Here is a 10,852-nt window from a genome sequence, read left to right on the forward strand (position 1 = left end):
TTAGGCCTCCAATTGTCTTTTTCTCCAGAATTACGCTCAAGTACCTGTTAATAACATAAAACACTAACAAATACCATAAAAGCACCAAATGTATACAATAACGACTCAAAAACCATTTAAAATCAACTAAATACATTGTGGGAAATGAGTATAAAATAAGACATATCAGAAAATATAAAACAATGGCAGAGTAGGTCGTCGCCACTGGTGAACAGTCATAAAAAAAAAAAGCAGAACTGAATGCGTAAATGATATATTTTGATCACTTAAATAGATATCCCTTTCTTCAATTTCCTTTTTTATTTCTTCTTTTTAAATGTTGTCTTATTGGGATTTTCAATGCAACCCCAATCCAACGGAAGAAGTCAGGGATGCCATGCGCATTCTGTTTAATTGTAACTTTTTTTGGATAGAAGAGTGGTTTATCAATAAGAGACAAAGTGCGGTAATTATCTATCTATATACGTTGTATATTGTAAATGACACTGGAGCATGTACAAATTGTTTCATTCTTGAAACTACAAATATGGGCAAACAGATCTTGAACCACCAGATTTTCAAGAGGCGTCGCTGAATTATTAAATTTGTGAGTACTCGTTTAATATTTGATTTGTATATAGTATACACAGATTTAGTAATTCGGTTGCGTCTCTTGAAAAATCTGTGTCTGATTGTATCAAGATTTCCTGCCCATCTCTATAGCATCAAGAATGAAACAATTTATATATACTGCAATTTTATATACAATATACAATGTATATAGATGTGTATATATATATAAATATAGATATAGATATAGATATAGAGGATGATTACCACACTTTGCCTCAAACTGATAATCCACTTTCCTATCCAAAAAAGTTATAGTTAAATCGGATGGCCATGGCGTCTCTAACTATCTCACTTGAATCGGGGTTGTGTTGAAATCCCCAATAAGAGAACATTTTTTAAAATAAAAAAAGAAGAAAGTTAACTGGAAAAAAAGATATTCATTTAAGTGATCGGAATTATCACTTACGCCTGCTTTTTCTGCTACTGTCTATTGGTTGGCGAGAGCCCTGCTCTGCCATTTTCTTTTACTTTCTTTGCCTTCAATATACTTTCTTGAAATCTTAAAACAAAATACCGAATCCTAACTGTAATTATGTTATAGTTTGGTATATACTTATGATGGTATTTTGATATTTATAGAATTGAATTGCACAACATATTAAGGGTTTCCAGATGTTATAACAAGTTAACAACTAAGTTTTATTTACAAATTAGTTAAGGGTACCATAAAAATCGTTACTTCTTTTTTTTTTTTTAACTCTTTCACTTATTTGTTTCCACTAACAAGGCATCTATTACCTACACTAAATCTAATATGTATAAATTGATATACAAGTATTGCTATATAGATAGTGATAAGAGTTCATTACCCATTTTACTTTAATTTTAGTGCATCAATAGATATTATTATATAATAAACTTTTGTTAAAAAGTTAGAAAACAAAAGGATGCAAAATGACCATTCCACCCACTGATTTGATTTACGTTATTTGTACCTTTATCAAAGATATCTCTACTACTTCTTTAGATCAATTACTTTTACATCAATTATCACTATCATTTGTTGCCGCCATCATCACCACTCACTGCCATCACCACCGCCACCAACACATCATTGTCGCATTGTGCAACTATATATCCTTCTATCTTCTAAACTCACCGGTCTCTGCCACCAACACATAATTGTCGCATTAAGCTAGTATCCTTCTATCTTCCAAACTATTTCCACCACTATCAGTATTATTTACATCCTCCTACACCACTTAACATCAACACCACCACAAATAGCTGTCGTCGTCACCACTTGTCGCAAACACCACTAGACTGTCATCACGGACATCACGTGCAATGCTAGTAACTTCACAATGTTCCCTATTTTGATGGTCTTTTGGATCACGGTTACGATCAAATTCCTTTGGTTTTCTAACATTGTTAATGAAAAGTATAGCACAAGATAAATGCGTCAAGAACTATAAAACTTTTTTTGTTGAGTTATTTGACACAAACAACAAATCGAAATCGGATTTCATATGATTGAATCCCCTCTCTGGTGTATATTTGTGTAATAGGCGGTGAAATTCAACAAGCATCAATCCGTCCATGATAAACTCATTGATGGCTAAATGTTGACTCGATGGTAAGGCTCTAAGAATTCATCGTTTGCAACAAATTCATTTACATGAAACTATTAGATTATGAAATTGACTCTCATGTACATTATCTTGTCAACAACAAGGCTAATGTTTAGCCCTATAAATGCTCACTGTAAATGCTGGATAACTACGAGCTCAAAAATGGTTATATGTATATATGAAAAGTTAGGTTAGAAACCCCAGAGATAAAGTTCAAGAAACTATGGTATATGTTGAAAAAAGTATTTCGAGCTGGCAGTGTAGAGGTTTGTTTAGAGAACAAAATTCGTGTGTGTAAAAATGTTTTTAGACTAGTTGTTGGAGTTAAAGCTTTTATAAATATAAGATGACATAAAATATCGGGTGAAAATAAAGCTAAATATGTAAAATACAATCATCTAAGTAATTTAGTTATTTACATTTTCATAAGCTTAAAATATTTTTCAAAAACTATTTTATGTTAGTTTAAGACCATAATTCGTTTTTCCTCCAAAAACTTGCAATATTGTATGGGTCATATAGAGTTTTTTTATCAGTTTGAACTTGGGGGTATATGGTTGGTGAGAATATAAAAGTGATGATGAGTTTGATATATTGTTGGTGAGAATATGAATGTGATGATGAGTTTTATTAATGGTTTATTGTTTGGTTAATAGATGATAGGTCTAATTCTCAATTAGGTTTTTTGTTTAAGTGACAAAATTTTTTGTAATTTTAATGTTTTTTTGAAATTTATTGACATGTAAATCAATATTTTTTAGTGTTTATATGACACTTTATTTGTACGTCATCATTTGTCTGCGTAGATATTTGTTTTTTTTTTTTATCAATTTTAAGTAGCAAATATAAAAAAGATAAATACCATGTTAGAACTCATGACCTCTAACTTTTAATATTATGCACAAACCACTTGAACTAACTTAATATTTGTTTCTTTTAAACTACGGTAGATATTTAGTGAATATTAATATTAATTAATAAACATTGATAATACAATTGTCGATCTTTGTAACTTATCTCTTTTTATTATCCTTTGTATTTAATTATCTTTGTACGTGAAATATAATTTACTTTAATATAATATAAAACTAGATTATATTTGATAATTTTGTCTAAAATTTAGTATCCGATTATATTATATTGTTAATGTTAAATTAGATATTTATTTTATCAATTTCACACACATATTTTTGATATTAATTTGTTTTTATATTCAATTTAAATTTTCTCTCTTCATCTTTATATCTTTTATTTTTCCTTTTTTTCTTTCTTTTATTCAACTTTATATATGTTCATTTCCGATTTTACATTCATAATAAAAATATAATATCATTAAAAATCCTTTTAGTTATTATTATTATAATATCACATTTATTGATACTCTTGACGTATATATGTTAATCATTGTTTTTAAGTAATATTACTTGAAATATTATTTTTGTAATCGATTTAATCTAATGTGTATATGTCATGCATCGCATTGAGCATAATCTAGTTGAATATAGCTAAAAGTAATCATCTTTATTGTGTTTAGGAATAAAATAAGCTCAACCAAACAGTAACATATATCTTTAGTTTTCCCTTATTTCAGGAATTTAAAATGACCGTAGATGCTTATTCGGATAAAGAAATAAATCGCACAAGTCATGCACTAATGAATCAAGAAACAAAATAAATTCAACTTAGCAACATGTATTGATCACAAGTATTTAAATAAAGATGATACCATGGATATTCATGGATTGAAATTCAAAAACCCTAAAAGAGAAAATTCAAAAAATAAAATCCTAAATAAAGATGATACCATGGATAATACATGATCTATGATCGTCGGCCTCCCTAGATCTGCAGAGTGAAAGACGATCGTCAGCCTCCCATCAGTAGGTTGTTGAAGGATGGTGTAAAAGCAATTGTTATTTGATTCCTTTAAAAAAAAAAGTTATTTGATTCATTGTAATTTGTTGTATGATAATGAGTCTTTATTTTTCTTGTAAACTTTTACGTAGACGGGGAATTTTTTGGAATAAAGGGGAGTCTGTCACCTGTCAATTTTTTAAATAAACTTTAAGTTTGAACCTTGTTTTATTAGGAAGAGAAATTTGATTTTTTTTTTCTTTTCCAATAATGAATTTGATTTGTCCAATTTATCTCTCTATTTTATTCATTAACTAAATAAATCTATTTAATTGACCTATATTATTCTTAATTAAATTATTTACAACAAACATTATTTAATCCTTAAAAACACTACGTCATCCTTTTACATTAAAAAAATTTACATTAATAAATGGTTAGATGTAATTTGTATTTATTTATAAAACAAAATATCAATGTAGTTAAATAACTATTTTACATAAAAAAATTATTTAATACAATATAAATTGATTATTATAATTGAAAATTTAAACTTTATATCAACAAAACTTTAATAAATGGTTCACCGAAAATAAAACCGAAATTAACCGATTTTTTCGGATAACCGATTTGCGGGTAACCGAAATTAACAGTTCAAAATTTGCAGCTGACCGAACTGAACCGAAACCCGAAAAACGGTTCGAAATTTCTAGCTAACTGAACCGAACCGTTGACAACCCTATTACTAGCTACGTGATACTAGTAGTAGACAAAAGAAATGCACAACCAATGCCCGTTAATTCGAACTGATAATTACCAACGTAGGTAACGTTATTAAATTTCTAGCTACTAGACACTTTAATTTTTTTCACAATGTGATACTTTTATATGAGGCGTCGTCGGGACCATTTATGTGTCCCATGTGTGGTTCATAATTAAATGTTCGTACGTCTTTGATCGTCGAATATTCCTCCTAGTTTGAACATAGCCATTAGTTGTGTATATGTATAGTAATTCATACATTATAATACAAAAATAGCGGCTAATTGAATAGACGTGCAAATACATTTTGGACATCAAACAAATGTACATATAGTTGCGATGTTTTCTACTAATGTACACTATTGACTAGCGTTCATATATATATAACAAAGAATCAATATATGCAATGAGCAAATGACCACAATAATCAACAGTATATATACTTTTTATTCTTATCAATAAAGTTGAATTTAACCAATATATTATGGAAGAGAATTTGCCGGAGAATGTTCCGTCTCTTCTGTCCATTCGGAATTCGGCTCACTCCAAGACCGTGGCCGAAGGCCAAACTTGAAAAAGATAACCATTTCTAAGGCCTCAAACACCCTATGTTCATCCAAAAACTCGTTCCAAACCCCACTCACTATACAATAATTGTTGTTATATGGCGCCCGGTGGTGGGCGGCATGTTGCGGCCGGGATACCAACACCCCGGCATCTTGTAGAGAGACAACTAAAGGTGGCAGCTTGCTTTTAGTCCCATGAGCCCAAGCATGGAATTGTTGGCTAAACATGATGCAACCACTAGCCACCCCTACAAAACCCATTGCTATCGGTTGATCATGTAATATCAGATCAATGGGTAGTACTGTATATGTTATTACGCGTGCTAATGCATGTAAATTATTTGCAAATTGTCTTTTAGTGATGGTCCAAGGCCATTTATGATGACCCTGAAATGCATCAATTTGCGAACCAAATAATGGAGTTGAGGCATCACCATAATTGTCGATGCCCCAATGATATACCCCCGACCCAAGGTCCGCAAACAAATAACCAATGAACCCGGATAAAATGGGTTCAAGCCATATGTGTGAGTCAATTGATCCAACAACTGAGGTGGCTAGGGAAGCGAGTACGGTGGTGCACCCACTAGCTACCCATGCACGATGAGACCAAGTCGAGTTGAGACTTGGGTCGTCAAATTTGGGTGGACTAATGAGTGGTGTGGTGTTGATGACTAATGGTTTGACTTTCGGTCTAGTTTTTATTGGAGTTGTCGTTACACAATAGACACGACGATTGTTGTGATGGTGGCGGTTGAGGTGACGATGGCGGGTTGTGGTGGCGGCCTGGTGTAGGGGGTGGTGTTGGGGTAATATGAACATTATCGGGGTTTGATTTGGGGTGGCTAAATGGGTTAAGGCTTTGAGTGTTATATATTCAATTTGGAATGGAAAAAGTGCTTGGTGTTACTTGTTCGCGGTCTACGTGGGTTTATATTTGTCGCTAAAGATTTGTTGACGATTTGTGGTACACAACACCAAGTCCAATTTTGTGGTATGTATTTTATGGTGCAATATATGAACTTTAAAAGGTTGTTGTGGACAGGAAAAATGGCAGTATAGATAAAGGCAAGATCGAGGTCCACATTGGTGCAATTAAGTTTAAAATAACGAAATTGAAAATGTTAGTTTTAATATTTTAATAATATCGAATAGTATTGGAAACGGATTTTTAAACTCTAACCAAAATCAAGAATTTATGTGTTAAAATTGAGTTTAACATAGCTAACATCTGTTTACTTCGTCAAGTATCTGGTTCATATCTTCTATATCGTCTGTATATTTTGGTCATAATCCGCAAAATGATGTGTTTCACTGACTAGTCAAAAGTCAAAACAAAACACATATGTCATTAGTTAGTGCTAATCAAGTATGAGTTAATTGAACATGTAAAAGAACTAGCTACCCGTATAATTTAAAGAAGTTTATCAAATATAATTATATCCGGAGTTGCATAACATTAAATGATATATAATCACCTAAATGAACAACTATGTTTACCTATATATTTGGCTCCTATGTATCCCACAACATAGGTATTTATGTACGTTTATGAAAATACATAGTATTTATGTGTTTCTAAAGGAACGACAATTTCATTATCCTTTTCGAAAATGAAAATCACCCGGTTAACCTTTAGCAACTACTAAACTATATGTATTGTCACAAAAACGTATTTTAGCTAGGTTTTATGTGTTTATCAAAATATCTTTAATGACAATATGTAAATAGCTATCGATACCGGTATCATACCGGTATTTTTCAGAGTTTGTATGATTTTTTTGACTTTTTTGTTAAAGCGTTGAATTTTTTGTCGTTTAGCGGCCTTTTAGGGACGATTTTTGTGTCATTCCCGAAATCTTCATCGCGAAAAACCAACTTTCTTGTAGTGTATGGCGGTACTCATCCCACTTGGGGCTCAATAGTAGCTACTTTCCACTACATAGATTGGGACGATACTGGAATGAGATTTGTGATTTAGCATTTCTTGCTCATCCATATACGAACCCGTTCACCGCATGGTGTTTGGTGTTACTCGACATGAATATCCAACATCACCACAGCGGTTTGTTCAACATGACATTGTTCGAGGCAGAATGTGTCTAGATATTGTTTGATATCACTTTTTTCTTTCGATCTCTTCCTCTCTCAAGTTTTTTCACACACATCTATAATATAACTAAAAGAGGGGGTTGGGGGTACACTTGGCACCTATAATCCCCCTCTTTGAGCCTAATACTCTCTTCTCATTAATCCTCTATTTTTTATAATATATTTTATCTATTATTTATAGATGACCGACCCTTTTATTATTTTTAATTAAACAAACTTTATTATTTTTATCTATATCTATAAATACATAGAAACCCAAAAAACCCCAAATAACTATCACACAAAAAAAAATCCTATCATTCGGGAAAAAAAAAACAATCGACTATTGTTCGACTATTAAGGTACGTATTCATATTATAATTCCATGTTAATCATTATTATAAACTTAGAGTCTTTGTATGGTTTTTTTAAGTTTTCTATGGAAGTTCGACTTTATACGTTGGACTAACATGTGGTTTCTCTAATTCATATTATAATTTCATACTAATCAATATTATAAACTTGAGTCTTTGTATGGTTTTTTGTAAGTTTATGTAGAAGTTCGAGTTTTAATTTGTTTAATTTATAAGTTACATCCGACTTTTTAGTTTGTTGTTTATTATAGGTTCGTTATGGCTTCTTCTTTATCAACAAAAAATAAAACTACATTAGTTTATCTTGAAGAGCTTAAACCAACACATGTTAACCATCATCTACGACTCCGTATTATGCATGTATGGACTGTTCCGGAGTGAAACAACCCGAAAAAATCAAAACGTTCGAGATGGTCTTTGTCGATGAATTGGTATGTACTTTTTTTCCAAGTTATATTGTTTACACTTTTATAGAATATATATGAAACTGCCAATTTGTATTTAACTATAGCTGGAAAAAAAATGGGTAAACTAAAATCAACATATATATGAAGTTAATTTTCGTATGTTTCTTTTTTAGTTTTCGTTTTAATTGAGTTTTATATGACTTGGGTAATCTAAATAGTTGGAAAAAAAAAGGGTAAACTAGAATCAACATATATATAAAGTTAATTTTCGTATGTTTCGTTTTAAGTTTTTGTATTGATTAAGTTTAATTTGATGATACATATAATGAGTTTGTAATATAACTAATGTTAGAAAAAAAAAGGGTAAAATATAATCATTATATGGATTTATTTTTCATATGTTTCGTTTATAGTTTTGGAAATCGGTTATTTAACTAAAGTTGAAAAAAAAAAGGTAAACTAAAATCAACATATATATGAAATTAATTTTCGTATGTTTTTTTTTTCGTTTTCGTTTTAATTGAGTTTTATATGACTTGGATAATCTAATTAGTTAATTTTTGATGTCACTAAGCTGCGTCAAACCGTCAGTCTGGGTCAGTCACCGTCTGTAAAGAATAATGCATATGGTTCTTTAGGCATCAACACAAGGAGTTGAAAGCTGATTTAGTTGTTGTGCATGTTTACTTCTTATTCTATGTGGCTAAATTAGTGTGTTGGGCAACATGTCAAGCTTGACAAATTTCTGGTATGAGCTGGTTAGGTTAGCGGTGACCTGTAGGCACCTCTTCATACTTAAATTTAGTAAAGATTCAAGTGTTTCTGAATTTGTTTATAGAATATAATGTTGTTTGGATTCAAGTTGTTTTGTTTTACATTCGGGCGGTTCCCCTTTGGTTTTGGTGAATTTGGTTTGGTCGGTTAAGGTCTTTTAAGATTGAGTAAATTACTAAATATGAGACGATAATCAACCATCCAGGTTTTGATCAAACATCATATAAAGAATAGAGTATTCACTATGGCATGCACTAAGTAACATCTTTTCACCTTTGCACTAAGGCATGCACCTTAACAACCATGAGTCACATATTTGAAGAAATAATCATTACTTTATGTTCAATTCTGAATTTTTATGCAACTTCAGAGTGCTTGCCTTTAGTATTAAGTTTTATTAATCTTATTAATTAATTAAGTTCCTTATTTATTTTTTAATCATATTTTTCCATGGTTTTGATTAATATAGTTTGGGACTACCCGTCCAAATATTTGGACGGGTCTAAACACTAGTATCTCTATATCTATAACTCTTATAAAAAAGTAGTTAACCAAGTTTTTTAAAGCCCTCTTGTAATCTAAAACTATATTGAAAAAATGCCACATAGGATTTTATCCTATGTGTCAACTCCATATTTTTTTCAAAAATAAACTATATATTTTGAAAAAAAATGAACTTATATATATATATATATATTAATTAATAATTAATAAATAAATAAATATATTGTAGAAATCTAAGATCTTCTCAATAGATAAAATGATATCTTCTCTTTAACTAAAAAATCACGTCTATACCTAATGATATTTCATTATATTTTTTATTCAACATTACATAAAGTTCTTTTCCTTTTTTTCTTATGATGATTATATGGAAGTTTTCAAAACTATATGAATATACAAAAATAAAATAAATAAATAAAACAAATTAAGTGAAAAAAATAGATTTAATTAGTTAAAAGATAACATCGAAATTCATAAATCTTAACATTATATTAACTACACCTTGAATATATGTTTCAAATTTAAACCTTTTGTTTTAATAAAATAATATCCTCTTTTAAGTATAAAAACTACTTTGGTGTATACCTTCTTCTTTGCCAATAGCCGTAAGTACAAATAAGATGAGTTTATGGTAAACGTTCAACTAATTAATACACTTTAACAAAAATCCATAGGGTTTAGTTTAGCAAAACCCAAAAAAAAATTGAGTCATATAAATTCAAGTAATTGTAAATCACCCGGAGTCCGAGACCTATCCCACCGTTGAACCAAATTCTACATCCTAATTTTCTTTTTCTTTCTCTTTTGGAACGACACATTCTACCTCTACTGGATTAGTCAATTAGTTAGATTAAACAAAAATTAAAACCACCATGGTGTTGATAATCCATTTCTAAAAATCGCAGCAACACCTTCAAATGAATATAACTATTTTACTTTTTGGATGTAAAGAAGAACATTCAACACATAAGGCATAGTCAAATTATCCTATTTGAATTATATATCCAGCCAATTATAATTTTTCATGTGACTTTTAACTTTTTTGGAGAGAAATGTAGTGGAATTGTCACTCTACATTAAGGATCAAATTATATGTCTTTGAGTTCTGTTGTAACAAGACGACTACATGATACATGTTCTAGATGTAGATCATTTAGTGGCAACAAAAGGCAAATTACTAGAATTACTAGAAGAAAAACATATTACTAAATTCTTAATGATAATTTAAAGTATAGCTTAATAGCTTAAGTCCTTCTATCTCTTCAAGTTTCATATTTTGTCAAGCTTTTGGTTGAATCTATTTCTGTTCAACCATATGTTTATATGTTACTAAACTA

The 10,852-nt window shown here is 30.3% G+C and overlaps 1 pseudogene; it reads right to left on the reverse strand.

The window, feature by feature from the left end:
• Nucleotides 1–5,214: 5,214 nt before the first annotated feature.
• Nucleotides 5,215–6,625, reverse strand: LOC122610724 (annotated as a pseudogene).
• Nucleotides 6,626–10,852: the final 4,227 nt, after the last annotated feature.

The sequence above is a fragment of the Erigeron canadensis genome, chromosome 8 (genome assembly GCF_010389155.1).
Source record: "Erigeron canadensis isolate Cc75 chromosome 8, C_canadensis_v1, whole genome shotgun sequence".
In the NCBI taxonomy this organism is placed as follows: Eukaryota; Viridiplantae; Streptophyta; class Magnoliopsida; order Asterales; family Asteraceae; genus Erigeron; species Erigeron canadensis.